This window comes from Dendrobates tinctorius, unplaced genomic scaffold, assembly GCF_039654945.1.
Source record: "Dendrobates tinctorius isolate UK_male_01 unplaced genomic scaffold, ASM3965494v1 ptg000082l, whole genome shotgun sequence".
In the NCBI taxonomy this organism is placed as follows: Eukaryota; Metazoa; Chordata; class Amphibia; order Anura; family Dendrobatidae; genus Dendrobates; species Dendrobates tinctorius.
In genome coordinates, this window is record NW_027361750.1 from 22869520 (window position 1) to 22882233 (window position 12714).

A 12714-nucleotide genomic window follows, 5' to 3' on the forward strand; every position below is an offset into this window, starting at 1 on the left:
GCTAATCATGCTTAAGGGCCTTAGTACCGTCAGCTCTGCAGGACAAACACGTTGTTGTGACACATTTAACATTCACTGCTGTTGCTGAGTCAATATTTTTCAAAGCCTCAGTCAGGAGCTGATGTCGATGCATTGAAACTGTGAAGAAGAGGAACAGCTTTTCAAGGAAGTCAAAAAAATGTACAGCACTCGAGCAGCTTTCTACAGCATTTTTAGCAACCACATTTAAAGAGGGTGCCGTACATGGAATCCAGGATGCAAGATTGTTCTTCTCTCTCATTTTGGCTTGCAGGCCATTGTATTTGCCACTCATTGCAGATGCATTGTCATAACTTTGACCATGGCAATTTCCCAGGTCTAGGTCATGTCTCTTCAAAAATTCCAACAAGGCATTGAACATGTATTGAGCGCCATGGCCTTTGTTTTCCTTGAATGTTACAAAGCGTTCCACAGGGCTATCTTTCTCCATATACCTCAATACAAGGGTTAGTTGGTCAACGTGAGCTTCTCGGGTGTGGAGTCCAAAGTGATGGAGTAGTATTTTGATTTGTTAACTTGAGAAATAATTTCTCTGAGGACTTGTTCGCCCATTACATTGATAATTTCCTCCATAATTGTAGATGACAGGTAGTTTGTATGATCCTTGCCGCGATTGGCTTGAGTTTTGATATGCTGTTCAAGAAAGTCGTCGTACTGGGTGATGAGTTCAAGAATGCCCAGAAAGTTTAAATTTCTAGATGATCCAACCAATTCGTTATCTCCTATAAATGCTAAGCCACGCTCGGCAATAAAGTAAATAACATTTACTACTCATTTCAATACTGACCTCCAATAATGCTCCTGAGCCTTGACCTGTTGTGTTAGCTCCGTATCAATTCGCCCAATCGCTTTTAACCTCATAGTGAAAGCAATTGTAGAGTTCAGATGTTCCGCTGACTGCTCATGACTTCTTATACATTCTTGTGAATGTTTCCAATCACAGAATCCATTTGACAAAAGCTGAGAAGAAGCAGATGCTGTAATAAAGCACATCAATCTGCACGAGAAACAGTAAATGCATCCTTTAGAGGGAGAGAAGCATAACCAATTCCTTGTTATGACTTCTCCATTATGATTTTGATGACAGAAAAGCCCAAGAGTGTACATTCTTGGAATATTGTGGTCCTTTCTAGGTTGCTGAACCGAGTGTGCAATGAACAAACTTTCATCACAGTGCTGGATTGTTGATACACCCCTTTTCAGCCAGTAATCTCGCATCTGTTCTGAAATAATGGATGGCCAAAGTCCAACGTCATCGCCCCCTGGTGGGCCCTCAACTTCACCTTCTTCATAAGATGTGCCACTATCAGTTTCCTTTTCTTTGTGTTCTTCAGTTGTACACATTACTACTTCAGCCTTTTCTTTGCAAGGATCAGCAACCATTTCCACTGAAGCATTGTCAGGTTGATCAGGTTCTACAAGGTCATTACTCCTTTCTGACACTTGATTTGAATGAACATTGAAGAACTCATCCAATTTTCTTGTCTTCGCTATCTCTTCTGTTGATTTCATTGTTGCTTCTTTTGCCTTACGTCTTTTAGAAGCCCCAGACTCCCAAATTCTTGTGCAATGTCTGTGCCTATCTCCTTCACAATTGTCCATAATGGTAATCTAAAAGTAGCAAAATGACCTTGTCAACCCTTGAAGTCCTGAAAGGGAATTGAGGATTAAAATATGTACATATGTATGTATATTGTAGAAATTTGGGCTGTCTATATCAAAGACTGCTGCTGGGCTCTATATGTTAAAGGCTTCTGCTGGGCTGTATATGTGTGAGAGGCTCCTGCTGGGCTGTATTTATCAGAGGCTGTTTACCTGACTGTATATATCAAAGGCTGTTGCTGTGCTGGCTGTATATAGAATAGAGGCTGAGGGGCTGTATAAAGTGTATACACAGCACTATACAGGTCCACACTATATACATACAGTATACACAGACACAATGTAATGCAGGATATAGTGTGGACCTGTATATACAGTATGGTACTGTGTAGGACAGGAGTTGCAAGAAAGATGCACAGACACACACAAACACACACACAGACAGACACACAGACAGACAGACATCATACTCACCCACCGTGACACTGTAAAGACTGAACCACTTCACTCTGGATCTTCAGTGACTGAAGATCCAGAGTGAAGTCCTGCGGCGCTCCACGGTGGAGAATCCTCTTCTCGTGCCGAGATCGTGGCTCCGCCTCCTTCCTCGAAGGTAGCTGGACTGAACAAACTCTCATCTGATCTCATCTGAGGGAGCGATATAGCTAAATAGTAGCGCTGCGCGCCTAGAAGCTTCTGTTGGGATCGGAGAAGGCTGCCGCATGCCATAAGCTAAGCATTAGGTACAGGTACTAAGGAAGTCTGGCTAGCCAGGTCAGTGGATGCTGACGCAGGTGCCATGACTCTGCCGCTCTGCGCCAGCCACTGAGATGTAGGACCGTACACTTTCAATAGTTACTATTTTGTTAAATGTTCCTTATCATTAGAAACAGTTCACAGCAAAGAGAGATGTGTATTTTACATGTTTTGAAATATTTATCTGTTATGATTGAGTCACCGTAGGAGGCAAAAACAGAAATGCTAGCTAAGTCCAGAAAACCAGAGAAGTTGGCAACTATCAGATTGCAGACCCCTGAACCTATCAACACAACTAGCAGTAGCCGTGGGGGCTTCCTACGATGACCTAGACCCCTCGATCACAGCCGGAGAGATACATAGGCCTAAAGAAGGAAAGGGGAAATCTAACTGCCCCAGAGCAGACCCCAAGGCAATAGGCAGCCCCCCACATATAATGACGGTGAAGCAAGATGAAAATACTTACACAGACAGAAAGACAGGCTGAGCAAAGACGGGGCCCAAAAACTACCTAGATAGGAACGGATAGGAAGGCTGCTGTCTGCAATCTGCCAAAACCCTATCAGAGACAAAAGCCAACCAGCTGATATAAAAATGGCCCTGAAGCAACTAAGCTTCAAAAACTAAATCAGCACTCAGGTACCTTCAGAAGACAGAGCTCACGGAACACTGCACACTCCAGCAGGGAGTGGCAGAATCCAAAAAGAAAGAGAAACAAAAACAAATCTTAAATGCAAAAAGGCAAAACAGAAAACTTAGCTTTAGGAGAGCAGGAATCAGACTGGTGTCCAAGAGTCCACAGAGAAATCACCTGCAGGGCAGAAAGGGCGTAGGCTGCCTTAAATCCAGTCAGAGACTCCACTCAGCCAATCGTCTTCATTAGTCCCAGGTGCCTGATAATCAGGCTCACTACCTTCCTTCACTAGAATAGGGAGTTCACCAGGCCTCAGTGACGGAGGGGAAAATGAACTCACAACATTTATCCCTATATTGGTGGGAGGCCCCCCCCCCCCGCTAAATCTAGGCCTGTCAGACAGTTTGACTTTTCATTTGTGTGACTACCTTTTCTGCCTCTCCTGGAATCTGACCCAGCTTTTCCCACCATTGTCTTTGCTTCTGATTGTGTTTCATTCAGTCTAGTTTATTCTTTGACTCTGATCCCAGCTTGTCTGATTTTAGCTCAGTCCACCAGTTGTTGCTAGTCTGCAGACCCAAGATATTAGCACTTACAGTGAAATCTAAATCTCTGTAAAGGGGTGAAAGGGTGAAAAACACATAGCTTCTTAGATTCCACTAAACAGAGTGTCCTGTGTTATGTCTGAACTTGGAAGCCCATTTTGAGGTGATGGTGACATTATATCATTCACAACAATTATTATGAATTAGATCTGCTAAATTATTGGCATGTTTATTCCCACACTAAGGATAGCCATACAATATTGAAAGATATTTGTTTGCAAAATACATATCTGGTGAACATCTGTCTCACCTAACTTTCCCATTTATATGTAAGATCAGCCAAAATTGCATGCTTATTTAGTTTGGGAAAGGTAGACAAGTTACTGCCAAATACAGGAGCCAATTTATCTCCTGGCAGAAAAATGTCTTGGGGTAAGTAAGGAGCAGATTACCAACCATCCAGAAATTCCAGAACAGCTCATAAAAATAGGGCACTTTTGTGACCTGTCCATAAAAAAATGTAAAGCATCCCTGATTTTTTTGAAGCTGAAGAAAATTACCTTATATACTCGAGTATAAGCCAACCCGAGTATAAGCTGAGGCACCTAATTTTGCCACGAAAAACTGGGAAAACTTATTGATTCGAGTATAAGCTGGGTATGCATTGTCCTCTCAACCCCATCCTGATATGCACGGCCTACTCATCACTGTACTGGTACGCATGGCCTCCTCATCCCTATCCTGGTATGAACTGCCTCCTCATAACTGTACTGGTACGCATGGCCTCCTCATCCCTATCCTGGTACGCATGGCATTCTCATCCCCATACTTGTGTGCATAGTCCCCACATCCCCATCCTTGTATGCATGGCCATCTCATCCCCATCCTTGCATGCATGTCCATCTCGCCCCTATCCTGTATGCATGGTTTCTCATCCCTATTCTGGTATGCATGGCTCCTCATCCCCATCCTTGTATGCATGGCCATCGCATTCCTATCCTGGTATGCATGATTCCTCATCCCTATCCTGGTGTGCATGGCTCCTCATCCCTATGCTTGTATGCATGATTCCTCATCCCTATCCTTGTATGCATGATTCCTCATCCCTATCCTGGTATGTATGGTTCCTCATCCCTATCCTGGTATGCTCATATCAGAAAAGCATTAAAAAAATAAACCATCCTACTTACCGTCCCAGCGCTCCCTCACAGCATCTTGTTCTGGTGCTAGTAGCTGCAGCGGCTGGGTGATCACGTGTGCCCGCTACTTAAGGGAATGAATATTAACTGAGCTCCATAACTATGTGAGTAGGGAGAGGTGAAAATTAATTTCTCTTAAGTAGTGGGCACACGTGATTGCCTGTCCACTGCTGGAAGTCGGCAGCCACGGTTGACACTCTTCGAGCTATTACAGAGAAATGAATATTCATTGGCAGCGCAGTGAATATTCATTTTTGTTTAGCAGTGGGCACCGGAGTTAGCCGCAGCTGCCAGCTCCTGACTCTTGTGACCCGCCACTCCCCCTACCGCTCCATCTTCTGGGACCCTCACTCGAGTATAAGCCGAGGGGGGCATTTTCAGCACAAAAAAATGTGCTGAAAAACTCGGCTTATACTCGAGTATATCCGGTATACAGATTATTTTTACCATAATTATCATCGTTTTAGAGTTTGCAGATGATGTCTTCTTATCAGAATTATGGGCTGTAGACATAATGTATGTACATAAAAAATATTATCTTTCTGTGATTTTTTGATAAGTTGTCAAGAAAAACAATAAACAGTCAAGCTGGCAGCCCTGGTCAGGAGGCCTCATATACAGTAGATGGAGGCACATCCTAATGATGCTGGCTATAGTTATGTCTCACAGATAAGCCGGGAAGCAGGGGAATCAAGAAGTCCGGAGTTAAATAACAACTGGGTATGTAAGGCAGAGAGACAAGACAAAAAGAGTAAGTCGGTCACAGTCCGAGGTCAGAATTCCAAAACAGTAACGCATTGAGACAAAGGGTCTAAGCAAATGAATAGTGAAAAACAAGGTCTGAGGTCAGGCAGCAAAAGATCAGAACAACAGAACACAGAAGCAAAGGACACACACACCATCGAGCAAAGCTATGGCTGGCAGTGGTCTGATCATTGTCAGACAGGTAAATAGCAGACAATCACCATGAAAGACTGACACCTGGATGAGGCCTAACAGACCCAACCTGTGAATGGGCTACTGGGCAATCCTTAATTTGCATAGGGATAGCCCAACACGACCCAACTCCTGATTGGGCAGCTGGACTATCCCTAAGTAGAATAAGGATAATAAGCACCTCCCAGTCCCTGACTGGGCAGCTGGACAATCCCATAAACAATTCTGACAGCCCAGTACACCCCTGCCATCTATTGGGCAGCTGAGCTGTCACTCACTGTGTGGCACCCCTAAGGGTCTAGTCGCCACAGAGGTACTGCACCTCCCCCAGAGGTGTGGTATTGTCATGTCCGCCATGTCTGTCATGTCTGCCATGTCTGTCATGTCTGCCATGTCTGTTTTACCTCAAGAACCCCTGGAGCGGTGTGCACACGCATCTCATGTCTGCTATCCTGCATGTTCCCTAGAGCAGTGTGCACACTCACCTCATGTCTGTTGAGCTGCAGGATGCCTGCATTTCTGCTCTGCCTTCTGTGATCATCTCATCATGTCTAGAATCCCTGATCATGTGTCCTTCCTATGTTCCAGCATAGGCTGGTTCTGCATTCATCTCTGCATGTCTGAAACCCTGATCATGTGACCTTTCTTAGGATCCTGCACTGTCCGATTCTGCAATCGTTTCTGCATGTCTGAAACCCTGATCATGTGACCTTTCCTAGGATCCTGCACTGTCCGGTTCTGCAATCATCCCTGCATGTCTGGAATCATGATCATGTGACTGCGCTCTTTGATCCTGGAGGATCTGAACTGGAAGCTCTTCCCTGGTCCTGACCCGGAAGTGGTGGTGCTATGCCCTATATCAGACCGCCCCTTTCTATGCTCAGGGCCTGAGTATTGTGTTGCTTCCCTGCATGGCTGCTTGGTCTGCTGGGTCGCTCCCTCTATTCAGTGCCCTTGCACTTTGCTCTGTCGTGCGTCTCTGCACACGCTCCATGCTCGTATTCCGTCTCTTGTCTCGTGTTTTGTCTCGTGTTGTCCTTCGTGCTTTGTTTGTCCTCGCTATGCTTCCTTGTTATGCTATGTTCTGCACCCTGTCCCTGACGAGTCTTTCTACACGTGCAGGCCTCCGCTCTGTCCCTGTCCCTGACGTGTCTCTCTACATGCAGGCATCCGCTCTGTACCCTGTCCCTGACGTGTCTCTCGACACGTGCAGGCCTCCGCTCTGTACCCTGTCCCTGACGTGTCTCTCTGCACGTTCAGGTCTCCGCTCTGTACTCTGTCTAGTCCCAAGGCTCTCCCTTTGCCCGGCTCTGGGCTTCGGCCTACGCTCCGCTGCTAGACTCTGTCCCTGTCCCTGACGTGTCTCTCTACACGTGCAGGTCTCCGTTCTGTACCCTGTCCCTGGCGTGCCTCTCGACACGTGCAGGCCTCCGCTCTGTCCCCTGTCTGGTCCCAAGGCTCTCCCTTGGCCCGGCTCTGGGCTTCGGCCTACGTTCCGCTGCTAGACTCTGTCCCTGTCGTGTCTCTCTACACGTGCAGGCCTCCGTTCTGTACTCTGTCCCTGGCGTGCCTCTTGACACGTGCAGGCCTCCGCTCTGTACTCTGTCTAGTCCCAAGGTTCTCCCTTGCCCCAGCTCTGGGCTTTGGCCTACGCTCCACTGCTAGACTCTGTTCCTGTCCCTGACGTGTCTGTCTACATGTGCAGGCCTCTGTTCTGTGCCCTGTCCCTGGCGTGTCTCCTACACATGCAGGCCACCATTCTGTGCTCTGTCCCTGGCTTGCCCCTTGGTACGCACAGGCCTTGCCTTGTACTTTGCCCCTGGCATGTCCTTTGTATGTGCAGGGTCCTGTCTACTACTCTATGCCTTGTCTCTGATACTTCGTGCACTCTTGCACTTTTCATACTATGCTTTGCCATGCTGTCTGCACGCGTCTCTGTCCTGTATCTTTGCCTAGCCCTGCCTTGTGGCTCCGTGCCTCCGTGCACGTGCCTGCCTGGTGTGCCTCAGCCATGCTGCCTGTAGCCGTGCTCGCCTGTGTGCCTCAGCTGTGCCACCGTCCAGTGCTATAGTGGTTACCGGCTGCGTGAGCCACAGCGGTGCCGCCTCTAGTCGTGCCCGCCTGCTTATGCCACCATCGGTACCACCTGTCGGTGCCCCAGCCGTGATTTCCGTGCTCCCTTGTACGCACGCTGGTTCTCGCACTGTGCCTCTTCGTGCTACTCTTGCACAAAGCCCTTTGTCTCTTTGCTCTGCTCTGAAACCTAGTTTGCCTGCCGGATTCCGTAACCTGCCGACCGCTGCCAGAGGTCGGGACCTAGATGACTGCGACCTGATGTCCGGAGCTGATGTCCGTAGCCTGATTACTGGACCCTGTCGGTCGATGCCTGGACCCCGGATTCCGATGCCATTGTACCTGTCCCTGGCGTGCCCTCGCACGCGCAGGCCACCGTCCTTGTGCTTCTCCCTGGCGTGCCCTCGCACGCGCAGGCCTCCGTCCTTGTACCCGTCCCTGGCATGCCCCTCGGCATGCGCAGGTCTCCGTTCTGTGAATCTGATCCTGGCGTGTCTCCATGCACGCATCCTGTTTTGTCTCCTAGTTTGTCTCCCGGATTCCTGAAGCCTGCTGACCGCTGCCGGAGGTTTGGAGCCAGATGCCTGGACCCTGTCAGTCCTTGCCAGCCTTCCGGAGTCCGATGCCTCGCACCCTGCCTTGGACTTTGGCGTGCCCTGGCACGCACCTTGTTATATGGATTCTGTGTGTTCACGTTTTGCACCTGTTTTACCTTGAAGAGTTCCTCATGCCTTGGACCTCGGCGTGCCCTTGCACGCATCTTGCTTTATGTTCTTTGTGTGTTCACCTTTGCACCTGTTGTACCCTGAAGTGTTCCTGAATGAAGTTTACTTGAACTAATGCCTTGTCTCATCTTGTTTTGCTTCCTGAGCCGGCCGTCTGGTCCAGCAGCCATGGTGGCTCACCCCCTTGGTCCTGCCCCTGACACTCCCTGTATAGGGGGTGGTTCTCACTAGGTCAGCTCGCCCTAGGTGGGTGACACGGTCCAGAGGGTCCACTCATTCAAGAAAAATGACTCAGCTTAAGCTGACGCTCGTCACAGAATACTCAGGCCATGGACTCCGCTGGTACCTCGGCTAACCTTCTGATGAAGAATCTGATCTGCTCTATGTCTCCTGAACTCGCTTGAAAATGGCGGTACCCCGGCCACTCTTCTGATGTAAATCAGACCCGGCCCTTGACCTCTGAACTTGTTTGGAAATGATGGCAGCCAGAGTAAGAAGACTTGCTTGTCTACCCGCAGTCCTCCCCACTGGATCCCCGTGTCGCGTCCGCGGCTCCTGTGTCTTGACTGGTGCAGGTGTCCGTTTCAGATGTCGGATCAACTTTGTTGGAGTGTTTTGTACTAACTCTGGATTCTGCCGAAGAATTTTTTTTTTCTTCTTTCCAGCCCCAGTAAGAGAGGGCTTAAGGAGGGAGGTACTGTCATGTCCGCCATGTCTGTCATGTCTGCCATGTCTGTTTTGCCTCAAGAACCCCTGGAGCGGTGTGTACGCGCATGTCGTGTCTGCTATCCTGCATGTTCCCTAGAGCAGTGTGCACACTCACCTCATGTCTGTTGAGCTGCAGGATGCCTGCGTTTCTGCTCTGCCTTCTGTGATCATCTTGTCATGTCTAGAATCCCTGATCATGTGTCCTTTCTATGTTCCAGCATAGGCTGGTTCTGCATTCGTCTCTGCATGTCTGAAACCCTGATCATGTGTCCTTTCTATGTTCCAGCATAGGCTGGTTCTGCATTCGTCTCTACATGTCTGAAACCCTGATCATGTGACCTTTCCTAGGATCCTGCACTGTCCGGTTCTGCAATCGTTTCTGCATGTCTGAAACCCTGATCATGTGACCTTTCCTAGAATCCTGCACTGTCCGGTTCTGCAATCATCCCTGCATGTCTGGAATCCTGATCATGTGACTGCGCTTTGTGATCCTGGAGGAACTGAACTGGAAGCTCTTCCCTGGTCCTGACCCGGAAGTGGTGGTGCTATGCTCTATATCAGACCGCCCCTTCCTATGCTCAGGGCCTGAGTATTGTGTTGCTTCCCTGCATGGCTGCTTGGTCTGCTGGGTCGCTCCCTCTATTCTGTGCCCTTGCACTTTGCTCTGTTGTGCGTCTCTGCACACGCTCCGTGCTCGTATTCCGTCTCTTGTCTCGTGTTTTGTCTCGTGTTGTCCTTCGTGCTTTGTTTGTCCTCACTATGCTTCGTTGTTATGCTATGTTCTGTACCCTGTCCCTGACGAGTCTTTCTACACATGCAGGCCTCCGCTCTGTCCCTGTCCCTGACTTGTCTCTCTACACGTTCAGGTCTCCGCTCTGTACTCTGTCTAGTCCCAAGGTTTTCCCTTGGCCCGGCTCTGGGCTTCGGCCTACGCTCTGCTGCTAGACTCTGTCCCTGTCCCTGACATGTCTCTCTACACGTGCAGGTCTCCGTTCTGCACCCTGTCCCTGGCGTGCCTTTCGACACGTGCAGGCCTCCGCTCTGTCCTCTGTCTAGTCCCAAGGCTCTCCCTTGGCCCGGCTCTGGGCTTCGGCCTATGCTCCGCTGCTAGACTCTGTCCCTGTCGTGTCTCTCTACACGTGCAGGCCTCCATTCTGTACCCTGTCCCTGGCATGCCTCTCGACACGTTCAGGCCCCCGCTCTGTACTCTGTCTAGTCCCAAGGTTCTCCCTTGCCCGGCTCTGGGCTTCGGCCTACGCTCCGCTGCTAGATTCTGTCCCTGTCCCTGACGTGTCAGTCTACACGTGCAGGCCTCTGTTCTGTGCCCTGTCCCTGGCGTGTCTCCTACACATGCAGGCCACCATTCTGTGCTCTGTCCCAGGCGTGCCCCTCGGTACACGCAGGCCTTGCCTTGTACTTTGCCCCTGGCATGTCCTTTGCATGCGCAGGGTCCTGTCTACTACTCTATGCCTTGTCTCTGATACTTCGTGCGCTCTTGCACTTTTCGTACTAGGCTTTGCCGTGCTGTCTGCACGCGTCTCTGTCCTGTATCTTTGCCTAGCCCTGCCTTGTGGCTCCGAGCCTCCATGCACATGCCTGGTCACCTGTGCCTGCCTGGTGTGCCTCAGCTGTGCCGCCTCTAGCCATACTCGCCTGTGTGCCTCAGCCGTGCCCCCGTCCAGTGCTATAGTGGTTACCGGCTGCGTGAGCCGCAGCGGTGCCGCCTCTAGTCGTGCTCGCCTGCTTATGCCACCGTCGGTACCACCTGCCGGTGCCCCAGCTGTGGTTTCCGTGCTCCCTTGTACGCACGCTGGTTCTCACACTGTGCCTTTTCATGCTACTCTTGCACTAATCTCTTTGTCTCTTTGCTCTGCTCTGAACCCTAGTTTGCCTGCCGGTTTCCATAACCTGCCGACCGATGCCAGAGGTCTGGACCTAGATGACTGCGACCTGATGTCCGGAGCAGATGTCCGTAGCCTGATTCCTGGAACCTGTCGGTCGATGTCTGGACCCCGGATTCCAATGCCATTGCACCTGTCCCTGGTGTGCCCTCGCATGTGCAGGCCACTGTCCTTGTGCTTCTCCCTAGTGTGCCCTCGCACGCGCAGGCCTCCGTCGTTGTACCCATCCCTGACATGCCCCTCGGCATGCGCAGGTCTCCGTTCTGTGAATCTGATCCTGGCGTGTCTCCTTGCACGCACCCTGTTTTGTCTCCTAGTTTGTCTCCCGTATTCCTGAAGCCTGCTGACCACTGCCGGAGGTTTGGAGCCAGATGCCTGGACCCTGTCAGTCCTTGCCAGCCTTCCGGAGTCCGATGCCTCGCACCCTGCCTTGAACTTTGGCGTGCACTGGCACGCACCTTGTTATATGGATTCTGTGTGTTCACGTTTTGCACCTGTTTTACCTTGAAGAGTTCCTCATGCCTTGGACCTCGGCGTGCCCTAGCATGCATCTTGCTTTATGTTCTTTGTGTGTTCATCTTTGCATCTGTTGTACCCTGAAGTGTTCCTGAATGAAGTTTACTTGAATTAATGCCTTGTCTCGTCTTGTCTTGCTTCCTGAGCCGGCCGTCTGGTCCAGCAGCCGTGGTGGCTCACCCCCTTGGTCCTGCCCCTGACACTCCCTGTATAGGGGGTGGTTCTCACTAGGTCAGCTCGCCCTAGCTGGGTGGTTGCCACGGTTCAGAGGGTCCACTCATTCAAGAAAAATGACTCAGCTTAAGCTGACGCTCGTCACAGGTATCCCACAACCAGGCAAGGTGAGTGCACCTGACCAGACTCCAGCACCCACATCCCACAACCAATAGTGTAGCAGAGCACCATTTATGGCCCCTGCTTGGAACACGAAGAGTGCTGGGAGGTGGGCGGAGCGTAGCCTAGAGCGGGAGCAGGATAGAAAGTGAGGCAGTGATCCCTCTGAGGGAGGGAAGCAGAAGGACGTGTCTTCAGCAGCTCTACGGATTAGAGGCTGCTGGACGGATTGGTGTTATGAATGAGTCACCGTAGGAGGCAAAAACAGAAATACTAGCTAAGTCCAGAAAACCAGAGAAATTGGCAGCTATCGGATTGCAGACCCCTGAACCTATCAACAACAACTAGCAGTAGCCGTGGGGGGTTCCTATGGTGCCCTAGACCCCTAGATCACAGCCGGAGAACTACATAGCCTAAAGACAAAAAGGGAAATCTAAACTGCCCCAGAGCAGACCCCAAAGCAATAGGCAGCCCCCAACATATAATGACGGTGAAGCAAGATGAAAAAACACTCACACAGATAGAAAGATAGGCTGAGCAAATGATGGGGCCCAAGCTAACTAGATAGGACAGGATAGAAAAGCTGCTGTCTGTAATCCGCCAAAACCCTATCAAAACAAGAGCCAACAGCTGATAGTGAAAAAAGCCCTAAAGACGCTAGGCTTCAAAAAGACTATCAGTACTCAGGTATTTTCTGAAGACAGAGCAAAAAGGAATTCAGCTCACCCCAGCAGGGAATGGCAGAAA

The 12714-nt window shown here is 50.0% G+C and overlaps 1 long non-coding RNA gene across 1 annotated transcript in view; it reads left to right on the plus strand.

Annotated features, from left to right (window-relative positions):
* The window catches only part of LOC141096999 (uncharacterized), a 105172-nt gene extending 93435 nt beyond the window's left edge, over positions 1–11737 (plus strand). Inside the window, exon 4 of the long non-coding RNA XR_012233824.1 lies at positions 11104–11737. This is a non-coding gene — a long non-coding RNA (uncharacterized lncRNA). The remainder of the gene's footprint in view (positions 1–11103) is intronic.
* The last annotated feature ends 977 nt before the right edge of the window (positions 11738–12714 follow it).